Source organism: Saimiri boliviensis, chromosome 7 (genome assembly GCF_048565385.1).
Source record: "Saimiri boliviensis isolate mSaiBol1 chromosome 7, mSaiBol1.pri, whole genome shotgun sequence".
NCBI classification, from domain to species: domain Eukaryota; kingdom Metazoa; phylum Chordata; class Mammalia; order Primates; family Cebidae; genus Saimiri; species Saimiri boliviensis.
The window spans coordinates 89,535,896-89,553,037 of record NC_133455.1 but is presented as its reverse complement, the minus strand read 5'-3'; the positions used below and the strand labels follow the sequence as shown (position 1 = coordinate 89,553,037).

At 43.2% G+C, this 17,142-nt stretch overlaps 1 protein-coding gene across 4 annotated transcripts in view; it reads right to left on the bottom strand.

Annotated features, from left to right (window-relative positions):
- The window catches only part of KLHL42 (kelch like family member 42), a 58,557-nt gene that overhangs the window by 16,198 nt on the left and 25,217 nt on the right, over positions 1 to 17,142 (bottom strand). The gene's annotated exons all lie outside the window — the stretch shown is intronic.

Below are 17,142 nucleotides of genomic sequence, written 5' to 3'. Positions count from 1 at the left end.
AAAGAGGAACCATGGGCTCTACCCTGGCCTCCTGAATCAAAATCTGCAGGTGACAAGAAGCCCAGGTGAACTGCATGTACATTACCTTCTGAGAGGTGCTGCCCTTTCCAATATATCTGATTGGGAAGATGATCACATCATTAAGTAATTAAGCATTAGGAGTGACAGCAGTGGCAAGGCCAGAAAAAGTTGATAAGTAATACAGGAGTGCCAATTGAGCATTCCAAAAGGGGCCACTAATTAAATATTCGTATTACACAAAAGAATTATACTTCCCCATGGTGAGTAGTAAGTAATGAAGGTAGGGCTATTCTTTTTTGATCTTAGGGGTAAAGTAAATATCCTTGCTTGATGCAAAGGAAAACCTAGCACCAATATCAGAAAACAAGAAGTATTTTCCTTAAATATTTGATCCTCTGGACAAATACTTCATGTCAGCAATCCACTTCTTTTCGAACATGCCTACTCAAAGCTAGACAATTGTCTCTCCTTTTCAGGTTAAGTCATAACTGTATGGAACATGGCTGTACTTTGGTCAAGAATAAGCCGAAGCAAACATCCTGAGTGACTCAGCGAGTTTAGAGCACAGGCATATAATCCACTCATTATGAAAGCCATGTAGCCATACATGGGAAGGCCATTCCTTGGCCCTAAGCCACTATTGTCTTTAAAAGGTATAATTGCTCTGTTGACACTGTGCAGGCATGCTGGCACCAGAGAAAGAGAGAGTGCCAAAGCTGTTCATCTTTGCAGATGGAGAGAGGGGAGCCAGGATACAGCTTGGCTCACTTGTACCCACAGAGAGAAAGAGTTAAGCTAATGACCCTGAATGCAAGGAAGAGCCGGCCGCACAGCTGTATGTGGGAGCTCGACTAAGCAGCCAAGATAGGGCAGACGATGTGAGAAAGCCGCTGATGAGAGGTGCTGCTGAATAAAACCATCTTTCACCTGCCTACAGCCCCCAAGTGTTCTTTCTGCTCATCCACCCACTTCCCTCCAGACCGAAGCATGGGCTGGAACGTGACCCTGAACATAACAATTGGCATAGTCTGGAACCTGGCAATATCTAAGTGAAGCAGGACATATTTATAAATGGTCATATATCCAGAAGAGCATGTTTTTCTGTGAGGATCTTCCCCTTGCACCTGATGCTTTCTTCTACAACTATAGAATGCTTCAGCAAATTCAGCAAAGTGCTTTAATACTTGAGATCGTTAATTAAAATTGAGGAGTCCTGAAATGCCTTCTTTGAATGCCAAGAAGCTGCGAGTGTTTTTAGCAATTGTTGAACTATGTGTTTGTGAAATTTAGACTCAGAGAAGGAGGTGATTTGCAAGAGGTTACAGCTGCTGCCACCCTGGCTCCTGTTGCCCTGTCTCCTGAGTGGCTGCCAAGATGGGGCTGGCAGTTCTGAACTTTAGGAGAGGGAGAGAATTCACTGGCAATAAGATGGTGAGAGAGGAGTGAAACTCATGGGAATTGTGTGGCCTCTCCTCTAAACTATGGGTAGTAATTTGTAGTTCTTGAATACCTATTCCAGATTGTGCTTTCCTGGAATCCCTGTTTGATGCTCTGTCTTAACGTTTAAAAGCAAATGCAAGAAAGTTAATCATGGCCAAGCATGGTGGCTCATGCCTATAATCCCAGCACTTTGGAAGGCTGAGGTGGGAGGATCATTTAAGGCCAGAAATTCAAAGCCAGTCTGGGCAACACAGTAAGACACCCCACCCCTACCATCTCAAAAAAAAAAAAAATTAAAAATTAGCAGGCATAGTAGTATGCACCTATAGTCCCAGATACTCAAGAGGATGAGGTAGGAAGATCACTTGAGCCTGGGAGTTTGAGGCTCCAGTGAGCTAGAATTGTACCACTACATTCCAGCTTGGGTGACAAAGCAAGACAAAGAGAAGTGGGGGAAGAAAGGGAAGGAAAGAAGAAAGGAAGGAAGGAAGGTAGGAAGGGAGGAAGGGAGGGAGGGAAGGAGGAAGGGAGGGAGGGAAGGAGGAAGGGAGGGAGGGAGGGGAAGGAGAAGGGTAAGGGAGGGAGGGAGGGAAGAAGGGAAGGAGAAAGGGAAGGATTTTTGCTCTTTTCAAATCTTGTTAAAGGAAGGAGACAAAATTCAGAGGATGAGAGACATGTGTAGTAAATGACTTGTCTTTCTTCTCAGCTCCATGTGTAGAGGGGGATGGATTTTAGGCAATCAGTTTGGTTTGTTATTATTATTGTAACTTGTTTAAAGACTGTTTTCTAGCCAAGCATGGAGGCTCGTGCCTGTAATCCCAACACTTTGGGAGGCCAAGGCAGGAGGATCTCTTGGGCCCAGGAGTTCAAGACCAGCCTGGGCAACATAGTGAGATCATGTCTCTACCAAGAAAAAAAACAGACTGCTTTCTAAATCAAGTCCTCCAGGTCTCTACCAAAGACTCTTTAACTTTCGAAGGAACCAAAACTTTCCAAGTTATGGCCGTCTGTCTTTTTATGATTCCTCTTGGCCAGACTGACTTGCAGATCCATCTGCCCCAAGTACCCCAGGAATAAGAAGTGTCTGTACACCATGGTTAGCGCCCTCTGATCTCAGTTCCACAGGCTTTTGTACCTCAAACACCACTGAGCACTGAATAGGACCAGATGTTCTCAATGCAGCTAGTACTGCCCTCAGGGGGCATTTAGAAAATCAGCAAGGTGGGCTGGGCACAGTGTCTCATGCCAATAAATCCCAGCACTTTGGGAGGCTGAGGTGGGCAGCTCACCTGAGGTCAAGAGTTCAAGACCAGCCTGGCCAACATGGTGAAACCTCATCTCCATAAAAATACAAAAAATTAGCCAGGTATGACAGTGGCCACCTATAATCCTAGCTACTCAGGAGGCTGAGGCAGAAGAATTGCTTGAACCTGGGAGGCAAAGGTTGCAGTGAGCCAAGATGGTGCCATTGCACTCCAGCCTGGGCAATAGAACAAGATCCCATCTCAAAAAAAAAAAAAAAACAAAGAAAGAAAGAAAATTGGCAAGGTGTTTTGGTTAACATTTCAAGCACGTAGTGCACAGTGATCTAGATGTTAGATAATCTACAGTGAACAGAACAGTCCTATGCAATGAATTGTCCAGCATCCCATGTAATAAAGACACTCATAGGTTTAAAAAAAAATCTGTTAACAATTTTCTTACCTAAAACCTAAGTCCATTTAAATGTAGGCATTGAGTATTTTTTTGTACAGTATGACCATACACTGAATTTTCCAGGAATACAACTACTATGTAAATTAAAAGAAGTTGGTACCTTTTTGCACTCAGAATTTTGCCAAGAGTTGTTTAATGATGAAAATCCGAATCACCAATGTCAAGGCCCCTATGGGTATTTGGTCACTGGTACAAAAAAACTTTACCAGTCTGCATTTGTGTTACATATACAAAATCGGTGTCTAGGTACTGGCATGTCACTACTTTAATGACTCTTTTTAGGATAGTTGTCCCCAATTACATTTGACAAACATTATTTGATTGTAGTTATTTTTCTTTTATTTCTCCTTTCTCTTACCATCAGGGCAACATTGATTTTTCATTATGTGTGTAAGGAGATCATGTTATTTCTAAATTGCATCTCAAAGTAGTAAAGAAAATATTACAACATATAATAAAAAGGAAGTATTACAACTGACAGGTTTGAGACTATTGATACTGACAATCTCCTTGAAATCTAGAAGCCAAAACAGGAGAAAAAGACCAAGCAAATGTCTTGAAGAAATACCAGAATGAAGCTTTGAACATGTGAATATGCTTCTGTTTTGCAAAGAGATGCTTCTTGAATTCTCAGTCTCCTTCCATAGCCTCTTCCACAGCATGCCCCTTAAATGCAGGCATCCTCAGTGTTCTCTGCTGTCTATTCTCACTCTGCTCCTTATCTTTGGAAAATGTTTCTACTTGTAAAGCTTCAACCGCCACCTCTAGACAACTGATTTCAAGTCTACACTCCAGGTCTGACTGGTCTGAGCATCAAACACAGGCTTCAGTGTCTTTTTTTGGACAAGCCACATGCATGTCATGTGATACCCCCAAATTCATGTAGCAAATCACACACAGCTTCTTTTCCCCAAAACCTAGTCTCCTGATGTTCCCACTGAGTGACATCTTCATCCTGCAAGTCACTCAGAGTTAAAATCTCAGATAAGAAACTTCAGTACCACCTTTAAGAACTTTTCACCCCCAGACCCACCCCAACCAATCATCAGGGCCTATCGGTTTCATTCAAATGTCCCTCTGAAATCTTTCTCAGTGGTGTACTGGTCAAACCATTTCCCATAAAATGAATTTCTTTAAAGCTTTCATTTGCAGTGTTTGCCAATTTCTGTGGTGTAAATATGGTCAATTTCAAGCTACCAAAGGTTTAACATTTGGCTCATAAAATACTTAAAAATTTAACAATACGTTTGTGAGAGCCAGGGCTCCTTTCTAAGTCTACTGCTGCCTCCTTACTTCAGTCAGTTGTTTTTTTTATTTCCTGAACTATTTAGAAGCTGCCCACTCTGGCCCCATTACATCTGTAAATAAAATACTTTGATTTATTTGTCGATTATAAAACACATGTCAAGAACCCTAGCCTAGTGTGCAAAGCCTCACACAGTAGGGCCCTAGTCTGCCTTTTTAATCTCATCTCCACTAAACACCCCACCCACCACCACCTCCTCCACACACATACACACACACACACACACACACACACACACACACACGACTCTTATGCCCCAGCCCCAGAGAGACACTTGCCATTCTCTCAGCAATGCACAGTGTAAAGCAGTTCAAAAGACTTTTAACAAATACCTACTAATATAGTTTGGATATTCGCCCCACCCAAATCTCATGTTGAAATCTAATCCCCAATTTTGGAGGTTGGGGCCTGATGGGAGATGCCTGGATCACGGAGGTGGATCTCTCCTAAATGATTTAGCATCACTCCCCTGATGCTGTCCTTACAATAGTGAGTAAGTTCTCGCCAAATCTGATTGTTTAAAAGTGTATGGCACCTCCCCAACCTTTATGTTCCTGCTTTTGCCATGTGATGTGCAAGCTCCCACTTCACCTTCCACCATGATGGGAAGCTTCCAGAGGCCTCCCCAGAAGCAGATGCCACTACATTTTGTCTATAGCCTGCAGAACCATAAGCCAATAAAACCTCTTTTCTTGGCCAGGTATGATGGCCTGTAATCCTAGCAATTTGGGAGGCCAAGGGAAGCAGATTACTTGAGCTCAGGAGTTCAAGACCAACCTGGGAAACACAGAAAAGCTCATCCCTACAAGAAAATAAAAAATAAAAAAAAATTAGCCAAGCATGGTGGCTCATACTGATAGTCCCAGCTACTCGGGAGGCTAAGGTAGGAGGATCACTTGAGCCCAGGCAGAGGTTGCAGTGAGCCAAGACGGTGCCACTGCACTCCAGCCTGGACAACAGCCCTGTCTCCAAGTAGAAGAAAAAAACAACCACCTCTTTTTTTATAAATTACCTGGCCTCAGAGATTTACTTATAGCAATGCAAGAATACCCTAATATGCCTGCCATGTGCCAAATATTGTGCTAGGCTAAATAAGACATGGTCCCTGCCCTTCAGGAACATAGAATCCCATGTACTTTCATTCTCTGTGGTTATGTTTATACTATTACTTCAGTCAGAAACTCCCATCTGTCTTTATTCATTCAAAACGCATTTACTGAGTGCCTATGAGGTGCCAGACTTTGTGCTAGATTCTGGAAAGACCAAAATGGAAAAGACAGAGTGTCTACCTATGCCTACTAAGTCAGACAGTAGTGGGTGATGTGCAGGTGTAGGGAGGGAACTCCAGCTGTCTTGTCCTGCTGGGATTAATGAAGACTTCGCTGAGAAAATACTGCTGTAATTGAGGATGAGTGCAGAATTTCTTGCTGAAGGAAGACAAAGATCAGATCATAAAGGGCTCTGCAAATGCCACTTTTCCTAGTTGATACTCCTTATAACAGAATCTACCTTGATTAAACAAGGAAAAAACTGATTACAAATATATAGATGCCTTTGATGTAATCTAGTGAAAAACTGAACAGCCAGGCCCTGGGAAAGGCTGAAACTTTGTCTAGGACCTCCTCTACACAAGTTTGCAAGTCCTTACTTCAAAGCTCTGGAATTAATGTGACTCAGCTCCTAAGAGCCTATTCTTGTGTCTCTCAGCTTAGATGCAAAAGAGAGTCTGATTCGCCCAGCTTCGGTCAAGAATGCATCCTGGTTCAATCAGCTAAGGCCAGGGCAAGGTCACATGCAAAAAAATGATCAGTCAGAGAATAGAGATCCCAGACTCAGCAGACCTCCTCAAAATTGCCTATTATTGTCAGAAATATAATTACCCAAGGCTGGGGGCAGAAAAATCACGGCCAACTTTATTCATTAGGAATGCTTTTGACTGCAAATAATGCAAACCATGTTATAATGGCTTAAGCACAGAAAAATTAATTATTGTCATACAACAGGAAATCCAGCTGTAAGGATTATGAGTGGTCATTCAGCAGCTCACCAGTCCTAACACTGTTATCTCTGTGATTCTTTTGACTTCTCATGATCATGTGCTGTTGTAGTCTCAGTTACAACTTACACATTCAAAGCTTTAAAAAGAAGAAAAAACATTACCAACCATGTTTCTTTCCTTTGATCAGGAGAGTCCAAAACATTTCCTAGAAACCTCCCAGGATACTTCTGCTTAGTTATTATTCCCACACCTAGATCATATGACCACTCCTCACAAGGAGGATGGGGAAACAGGAAATGAAGTCTCATACTTGGCTGAGATTAATCATGACCATGAGAAAAATAATTGAGATTTGTGAGTGTCCATCAGCAGACAACTGGATTAAAAAAATACAGTATATATACACATTGGAATACTATTTAGCCATAAAAAAAGAAGATCCTGTCTTCCTTGTCTACGTGGATGAGCCTGGAGGACATCATGTCAAGTGAAGCAAGCCAGGCATAGAAAGATACCACATATTCTCACTCCCATATGGAAGCTTAAAAAGTTGATCCCACAGAAACAGAAAGTAGAATTGTGATTACCATAAGCAGGAAACAGTAAGAGGGAAAGGAGAGTAACAAGAGGCTGGTTAAAGGATAGAAAATTACAGCTAGATAGAAGGAATAAGTTCTGATTTTTATTGCACTAAAGGATGACTATAGTTAACAATAATTTGTATGTTTTCAAATAACTGAAAGAAAAGATTTTGAATATCTCCAACACAAAAAAATGATAAATGTTTAAGGGGATGAATATGCTAATTACCCTGATTTGATCATTACACATTGTATACATGCATTGAAATATCATTCTGTATCCCACAAATACATATTAATTATGTGTCAATTAAAAATTATTATATATATATATATATTTTTTTTTACAGTCTGTATGGCAGACAGACTCTAGGTAACCCCCAATGATGGTATTTATACCAATTTCTTTCCACTGAGTGTGGGTGGGACCTGTGACTTGCTTCTAACCAACAGAAATGACAAAAGTGATGGGACGTCACTTCTGATTATGTTACATTATGTAAGATTCTGTCTGGCTAAGATTCACCCTAGAGACTCCCTCCATAGCTGACTATGTTGGGATCCCCATGTGGCAAGGGGCCAAGGATGGCCTCTCACAGCTAAGGTAACAGGAAGCCGGGATTTTCAAGTCCTACAACCATAAGGAAATAAATTCTGCCAACAACCTGACTGAACTTACAAGTAAGTTCTTCCCCAGTCAAGCCTCTAGATAAGAATGTAGCCCAGAGCCCAGGCACGGTGACTCACACCTATAATCCCAGCAGTTTGGGAGGCTGAGGCGGGCAGATCACTTGAGGCCAGGAGTTCGAGATCAGGCTGGCCAACATGGTGAGACCCCATCTCTGCTAAAAATACAAAAATTAGCCACGGGTGTTGGCGTGTGCCTATAATCCCAGCAACTCAGGAGGCTGAGGCAGGAGAATCACTTGAAACTGAGAGGCAGTGGTTGCAGTGAGCCGAGATCAGGCTACTGTACTTCAGGCTAGGTGACAGAGCAAGACTCTGTTTCAAAAAAAAAAAAAAACAGTTCCAAGAACTTGAGCATGGCCACAGATGCCTGCATGGAGGTCAGGCTCACCAAACTCTGTTTCCTTCCAATTTAACATGTTTGGGAGTTTTACTGCATTGATAAGTATACTTCAATGCAATACTTGCATCAACTCTAAACTGTGAAATGACTGCAAGGTGTATACTCCAATAGCTCTTTTTCCTTTTTCCTTAGTAATAGATCCTATATCTGTTTTCATTTGCAGTGTAACAATTTACCACAAACCTAGCACTTTAATACAATGCCCACTAGTTAATTCACAGTTCTGTAGGTCAGAAGTCTGGCATCGCATGACTAAGTTCTCTGCTTGGGGCATGTCAAGGCTAAAATCAAGATGTTGGCCAGCCTGAGTGATTGTCTGCAGACTTTAGAGAAAAATCCACTTTTACAGTTAGCATTTTTGTCATTTTCAAGATTCGTTTCCCTGTGGTTGTGGAACTTAGACCCTCATTTCCTTACTGGCTGTCAGTGGGGTCATTCTCAGCTCCTAGAGCTACCTACACTCCTTGCCACATGACCCCTCCACCTTCAAGCTAGGAATAGCACGTCCAATCATTCTCATGCCCCTAATCTCTGACTTCCTCCATCTCTGACTCTAGATCTGGATTTAAGGGGATTTTGTTAAGGTCAAGCCTACCTAGATAATCTCTGTATCTTAAGATCAACTGATTTGATATATAACATAATTGCAGGAGTGATATTTTGTCATAGTCGCAAGTTCTGCCTGCCTCATACTAGAAAGAAGGAGATTATACAAAGTAAAGATCACTGGGGATTTTGTAGAGCTCTGTCTACCATAGACCCCTAGCTTTTAGCTTGACATATGGATCCCCTAATAAAGACAGCATTTCCCAGCCTCCCTTACAGCTAAGCAAAGCCATGGAGCTAAGTATTTGCCAAAGAAATGCTGTATACCAGCTTCCAAGAGATCTGAAAATACTGCTGGTGTTCAGTATTTGTCTCCTTATATTTCTATTCCTTCTTGCCATATGGAATGTGTCATTTAATGGCTGGAACTCTTGCATCAACTCTAAACTGTGAAATGACAGTAAGAATGACAGTCACATATTAGGATAGTTGGGCAGTAAAACAGAAAGAGCTTGGGGTCCCTAAACCCCATTAGAGAGCTAGACCCAGTGGTATGCTGATAAGTGGTAAACAACCAGCTCTCTGGAGGGCGAAGCCCTGATTTGCAGCATTTGCCAATGTCTTTTATGTAAATCCTCCACCGTGGCCAATTTCTTTTTTTCTTTTTTCTTCTTTTTTTCTTTTTTTTTTTTAAGAGATGAAGTCTCACTATATTTCTTAGGCTGGTCTCAAACTCCTGGACTCAAGTGATCCTCCTCCCTTAGCCTCCCAAAGTGCTGAAATTATAAGCATGAGCCACGGCACCCAGCCACACCATAGTCAATTTCAAGTTACCTGTGTGACATCATTGAACATAGGACTGAGAGGGGGTGCAAATAACTGATTCTCTGGAGTTGGAATGAGCCAGCTGCAGCCACCACTGGTGGTCCTGGCTCTGCACTGCTTACCCTCCACACTGCTTTGTCCTCAGAGAAAAATTAACTTCTATCTTACATAAGGGACTGTTATTCTAGGGTATCTGTCACATGCAGACATATTTGATTCTACGGTAATTTTCTCGAGTCTTCCCTTTCAGCATTGAAATTTTCTTTACTGGGGTTTTCTGTGTGAATGCATTTGAATCTAGGCAGGGCAGTGGGTGTGTGATGCCAGGTTTTACTCTATACAGCATTCACAGCAGCTGCCATTTCATTTCAGACTCCTGCTAGTAAAATTGACCCTGCTCCTTATACAGTAGAGCCTGAAAAACTTTACAAACTTCAGAAGGAAACAGAAGGGCAATTGTGCCAGAGAGACAATAACACCACGCTTTACAGAGAACTTTGAGCAGGCACCATGGTGGAAAATATTTTGAAGTGATGCAACAAATCCAAGAGTATGAGACATTAAAACCCCACTTCATTTTACAAAGCTGCCTCTGAAGATCAGTGAAGTTTCAGACCCACAAAAGAGTGGAAAAGACTTCAAAACAAATAAACATTGGCACTACTAGAAAACACCTACTCAATGCTCTGAAAACTGAGCTGGGAAAACACGCAGTCTTTTTCTTTACATTTTAGTGGCTCCGAATCATTCTGTATGAATCTGCTGCAGTGGAGGGTCTGGCCGTAAGCAGGACAGCCTGGTTTCCACACCCAAACCCAGAACCCAACAGTGGCACCAACAATCCTATGAAACACACAGCCTTCCATTTAACTGCTTCAGCTCTCTTCCTTACAACACCTTTTCCAAATAAAATGCAGATGTGGAAGTCCTTCCTTATTTCTTTGTGTATGAGGTTTTTTTGTTTTGTTTCATTTTGTTTTGTGAGACGGAGTTTTGTTCTTGTCCCCCAGGCTGGAGGGCAATGGTGTGATCTCAGCTCACTGCAACCTCCGTCTCCCGGGTTCAAGCAATTTTCCTTCCTCAGTCTCCCAAGTAGCTGGGATTACAGGTGTCCACCACCATGCCCGGCTAATTTTTGTATTTTTAGTAGAGACAGGGTTTCACCATGTTGGCCAGGCTGGTCTCGAACTTCAGCCTTTCAAAGTGTTGGGATTACAGGTGTGAGCCACCATGCCCAACCAAGTTTTTGTTTTTGTTTTTTTTTTAATAATGGCAATGACTACACGTGACCGGCCTGCACTTCCTCACCAAAACCCCTTCTGCAGATGTGCCAGATAATGGGGAAGGGGAGCAAGTCACTAAATAACTGGATTTCCTTCAAGGGCACCTTCTGTGAGGTTCTGACCTTCATGACCTAGGAATAGTGATCACAAGAAATACATGCAGCTATCATGTATGGAGCATTGAGCATATGTGAGATGTGGTGGGAAGTGTCTACAGACATTTTCTCTGGTAATCCTCACAAGAAACCAATAAAGAAGCCGGTATTATTACCAGCATGCCACAAATGAGGAAACTGAGGTCTGTGGTATTAAATGCAGGTCACTAGCTAGTAAGAATGAAACTGGTATTTGCATCCAGGCCATTCTACTCCAGACTTCTCAGAAAGGGATGTGGGGATAGCGTTCTGGATCATTCCAGAACAGTGCTAGGCATAGGACAAGGGTGTGCACATCTAGGATGACTTAGTGCAGGGCCAAGGCACACAGATGAAGCATCATAATACTTTTGGAGATCCATAAAAGCATTTTCATTGCAATTTATTTTAAAACCAGAAGAAAGGGCTAAAGGGCTGGGAGTGGTGGCTCATGCCTGTAATCCCAGCACCATTTTGGGAGGCCAAGGCGGGAGGATTACTTGAGTCCAGGAGTTAGAGACCAGCCTGACTGACATAGTGAGATGCCCCCCACGATATCTACAAAAAATATAAAGTTAGCCAGGTATGGTGGCACAGGCCTGTAGTCCCAGCTAAGTGGAAGGCTGAGGTGGGAGGATGCCTTGAGTTGAGGAGGGCCAGGCTATAGTGAGCCATAATCACATCATTACACTCCAGCCTGGGCAACAGAGAGAGACCCCATCTCTAAAAATTTTTAAAATGAAGAAAAGCATGAGTATGACAATAATGAGTGAATGTGTAATAATGAGTCCAGCCTGGATTATATTGGTCATTATACAGAGTAGTAAAATATAATTATTATTATTATTTTTTAACCAAGGAAGGGGCCCAGGAAGGCAAAAATGCCGAGGGCCTGCAAAAGTCATCAGATGGCTGGGATCCAGAGTAACATAGATGGCATCGCTGTGGGCAACAACTAAATGGGAAAAAATGCAGAATGTTCTCTCACAATTAGGCTGCCTTGGTTAAAATAAAGCGTGTTCCAAATCAATGCTTCAGAAGGATTATGGAGTTGCCACAGTTTGGGCTCTGAAATAGTCCATGAAGATAATAATAAACAGTGCTAATGAATGTTCCCCATCTGTTCTTTCTCCCCTTAATGGCTATCAGATAAGAGAACTGAATAAATCAGCAGTCTTTGTACGCTGTCTAATATGCAATCATGCCAGCCCTGGCCTTGGGTCTGTTTGTGTTATTTTCTTAAAATAGTAATGGAGCAGGCCCATGGGGACTTCCCTTTTCCCATGAGAACCTGCCCAGACTAGGAAGCTTAGGATGACTCTGATCCTCAGAAACAGAAGCCAAAGGTGGCCAGGTGTGGTGACTCACGTCCGTGATACCAGCACTTTGAGAGGCCGAATTGGGGGAAATCACTTGAGGCCAGGAGATGGAGACCAGCCTGGCCAACACAGTGAAACCCCGTCTCTACTAAAAATACAAAAATCAGCCAGTTGTGGCGGCGCTCCTGTAGTCCTAGCTACTCAGGAGGCTGAGGCAGGAGAATCGCTTGAACCTGGGAGGCAGAGGCTACAGTGAGCCAAGATTGTGTCACTGAGACAGAGAGAAACTCAGACAAGAGTTTCTCTCTGTCTCAAAAAAAGAGGGAAAAAAAAGGAAGCATAAGGCAAAGTCATCAGATGATTCCTGGGATTAGAACAACACTGCCTTGACTCTACCACTGAAAGCTTGGCTTTCCTCCAGAGAATCCCTCTCCGTCAATGGGTACAGTCTCGGTGAGACTTTCCTAGGGACCCCAGCGGGACAATCAGGGTGCTCACTCCTTCGGTTTCCATTCAGGGCTCATGGCAGGAGACCTAAAGTGGGTTAGAGTTTCTATCCCATTGGTGGAGCCCTGAAGAGATTTTCCTTGAGTTCCCAACTGCCTGAGCTGCCATAGTTTCTGTTTCTTTCATTTTCTATTAAATATTGAGCTAAATCCTATCTTATAACTTTTCTTTCTTTTTAATTGGCTAGAGTCAGTGTCTGTTGCTTTTAAAAAAAATCCTCACTGGTGGGTGCCTTCCACCACGTACTAGAAGGTGACAGAAATTAGCTTCCATGGAACATTGAACACTGACAGCATGGAGTTCATAGACATCATTTAACATGTGCACCTGCTAACTCATGCACTTGGCTAAGAAAGGTGCTGTGTTTTTTCATTAAAAGTTGAAATCAAAGCATGGCTAATGGTATAAGATTTACCTATGCTGTTCTTTCAGACTTGTAATTATTAAAATGACATTATTAGGCATTAAAATGACAGGCATCATGCGGATGTGGGAGGTAGGGAAGTTAGGCAACTCAAAGCAAACTTCATTTCGGGCAACATGCCCCTTCTAAATGAATGGCATATGAAGCAAACAGCACATTTTAAAAGGTTTTTGAGATAAGATTTAGTACCTGTTTTGAGCTGAATGGTGCCCCCCGCCTCCATACACACACACACACACACACACACACACACACACACACACACACACTGAAGTCCTAAGCTCAAGTACCTCAGATTGTGGCCTTATTTGGAAATAGGATTGTTACAAACCAACTAGTTTAGTTAAAATAAGGTCGTAACTGAGCAAGGTGAGCCTTTAATCCAATACAACAGGTGTCTTTAAGACTGTAAGAAGACTGATTGCCATGTGAGGACAGAGACATGCAGGGAGAACACCATGTGATGATGAAAGCAGAGACAAGCCAAGGAATGCCAGAGGCCAGCAAACCAGAAGCCAGGGAGACATAAGGAAGGATTCCCCTTAGGCTTCTGAGGAAGCATGGCCCTGCCGACACCTTGATTCTGGACTTCTGCCTCCATGTATGTGTGAGATCATACATCTCTGTGGTTTTCAGCCACTCAGTTTGTGGTACTTTGTTATAGCAGCCCTAGGAAACTAAGAACAGTGTCCTCCTGACTTTCAAAAAGACATTGCCTCAATTGCAAAAGCATTGGAAAAATAAAACTAGCAAGCAGCCAGGCATGATAGCTCATGCCTGTAATCCCAGCTCTTGGGGAGGCTGAGACCGGCAGTTCACTAGAGGTCAGGAGTTCAAGACCAGCCTGACCAATATGATGAAACCCCGTCTCTACTAAAAACATAAAAATTCGTCGGGCTTGGTGGTACACACCTGTAATCCCAGCTTCTCAGGACGCTGAGGCACAAGAATCGCTTGAAGCCAGGAGGCGGAGATTGCAGTGAGTTGAGATCGCACCACTGCACTTCTGTCTGGGCAACAAAGCAAGACTCCATAATTAATAAATAAATAAATAAATAAATAAATAAATAAATAAATAAATAAAACCAGCAGACAGACATACATACACACCAGATTGTATAAGGAAAGTCACCACCAGCCACAAACCACTTGTTACTACAGTGCCTCTTTCTAGATCTCTTGCCTCTGACTTCTTGTCTTCCCACCCAACACCATCTCGAAATCCACCAGGGCCAAAAGTGGCCTGAGCAGAGGTATCTCGGCCTCCTAGACTTCCTCAGGAAGCCCTCCATAGGCCCACATGGGGGTCAGACCACAGTGGGAAACTGTCCCTCGGCCACAGACCACCGCACTTTCTGACAATAACATCGCCTACCTTTTCTACATCTCTTTCCCGCTGGCGTTCAAATTCTGGTAACTGCATATTTGTGCCATTCAATTCAGATTTTAGGAAAAAACAGTTCTATAAGTGACAATCATATCACTCAAGCCCTAATATTGATTCCAGTGACAAGAAAAAAATGAAGTGATGGGGCTCCATTCCATTTGCCTACAGGGCCCCTGAGCTCCTAGGTGTTTGGCCAGAAGCCAAAACTTCTCCCAACTGTGTGATACATTATCTACATTGGTAGAAGAGAAAAGTACACTGTTTTCCTAATAACGATTGTTCATCAAGAAAACACTATTTTTTCCTATAAGGAAATTTTAGGGCTGCATAAACCAAAACCTATATATTTTCAGAAAACCCAAGGGAGCTTCAAAATCTTTCCAATTCCACAAATACTTTCAGAATCTGCTGTGTTACATGGCTCTGGTGTATGTCCTGACATAGAGTGATAAAAAGATTAATGAAACACTCTATCATCAAGGAAACTAAAGTCTAGAAGAGGAATAAGACAAGCACATAAGAACTGTTCTATGAGACAAGTATGTGTATCCTGAGAGACAGCTGAAGCTATAACCAGAAACAAGTATTTTCAGAAGGCTTATCTTCCGTAACACTGTAAGACAACCAGCTAGCTTACTTACCAAGACTCACAGCTTCCCCATCAAGACTAGCTTTGGGGATGTGAGGGCAATCTGGCTGCGACATCTGTCACCCCATTGATCGTCAGGGTTGATTCAGTTGGTCTGGCTGGCTCGGCGGGTGTCCCCTTCCACCCTCACTGCTCCATGTGTGTTCGGTCGAAGAGGATGACCATCCCCAATAGAGGAGGACCAGTCTTCAGTCAAGGGTGTACGAGTAGCTGCACTCCCCTGCTGGAACCTCCAAACAAGCTCTCAAGACTAGCTTTGGGACTCTCACTACACTGTGGCCACAGAGTTCTGTGCCCAAAGTTCTTGTATCAGAAACCCTGCCCAGTCTTGAGACCTACTTCAAAATCACCCAGTCCAGGCCCAAAACCCTGACATATCCCTTCTGAGACACTACTAAGGCTTTTTCGGCAGTAAGCATAACAAACTTGACTTTGTTTGTCCAGCTGTTCCTTTTGCAAGTCGACAGTCAACACCCTTTCTTCTAGTAAGGAGACCCCTAACATCTGAGATGACTTCATTCCACGTGGTTGAACTGGAGCTTCTCCTCCATTCCCCTGGCCACAGTGGTCACTTCAGAAATGGACACATTACCTGGGCTGGTTCAAATAAGTCTTATAAAGGGTTTGGTACTTGGGATCGGATGTTGTAAATATCTAAAGCTGAAATATGGAACCAACTAAATCAAGGGAAGGGATGGGGTAGATAGAATTTTCTCATCCCTGACCTCCTGTGGGAAGCAAAGCCACTGATTAAGCTGCTGTATCTTGGGCATCAGACCATTCAAGTTGGCTCTTTGGGAGAAGTAAAAGAAACGTGCCAGGATCTGGAATTTGTTAGTTACCTCTTAATGGCTTTGCTAAGGTATTTTAGGAAAGGCATAAGCTTCCAGCCAAGCTGGCTCATTTGAAGGTATAAAGGAAACAGCTTTGGAAATAGTAAGAGCTCACGTTCATTCTGTGCTATGTGCCGGATGCCATTCTGAACACATCACATGAATTTCCTCATACAATTTTTTGCAACAATTTCACAGAGTGGATACTATTGTTATCCCTACTTTACAGATAAAGAAACTGAGGACTGGGGAGATTAAGTAGCCTACCCAAAGCTATAGCTAGATGCTTTTCACCATTTTGCCTATAGCCAGCAGACTGCAGAGAATCAGACATTATGTGCCTGGCAGAACTATAGGAGATAGGTTCTCTGCCTTAGTTAAAGGGGCATGAACAGGCAGGAAAATATAGTAGGATCGGCCGGGCGCGGTGGCTCAAGCCTGTAATCCCAGCACTTTGGGAGGCCGAGACAGGTGGATCACAAGGTCAAGAGATCGAGACCATCCTGGTCAACCTGGTGAAACCCCGTCTCTACTAAAAATACTAAAAATTAGCTGGGCATGGTGGCGTGTGCCTGTAATCTCAGCTACTCAGGAGGCTGAGGCAGGAGAATTGCCTGAACCCAGGAGGCGGAGGTTGCGGTGAGCCGAGATCGCGCCATTGCACTCCAGCCTGGGCAACAAGAGCGAAACTCCGTCTCAAAAAAAAAAATATAGTAGGATCGGGCTCCCAGAGAAGGCAAAGTAATAGACTCGGGGTCCTGGCTCGGTGATTCACACCTGTAAATCCCAGCACTTGGGAGGCTGAGGCAGGAGAATCGTTTTTTAAGACCAGCCTGAGCAACACAGTAAGACCCCATCTCCACAAAAAAATTTTTTTAAATTTTAGCTGGATGTGGTGGCACGTGCCTGTGGTCCCAGCTACTTGAGAGGCTGAGGTGGGAGGCACTTGGGCCCAGGTGGCCAAAATTGCAGTGAGCTGTGATCACACCACTGAACTCCAGCCTGGGTGGCAGAGCAAGATTCTGTCTCCAAAAGTGGAAGAGGAAGAGGAGGTAGAGGAGAAGGAAGAGGAAGAAGGAGCA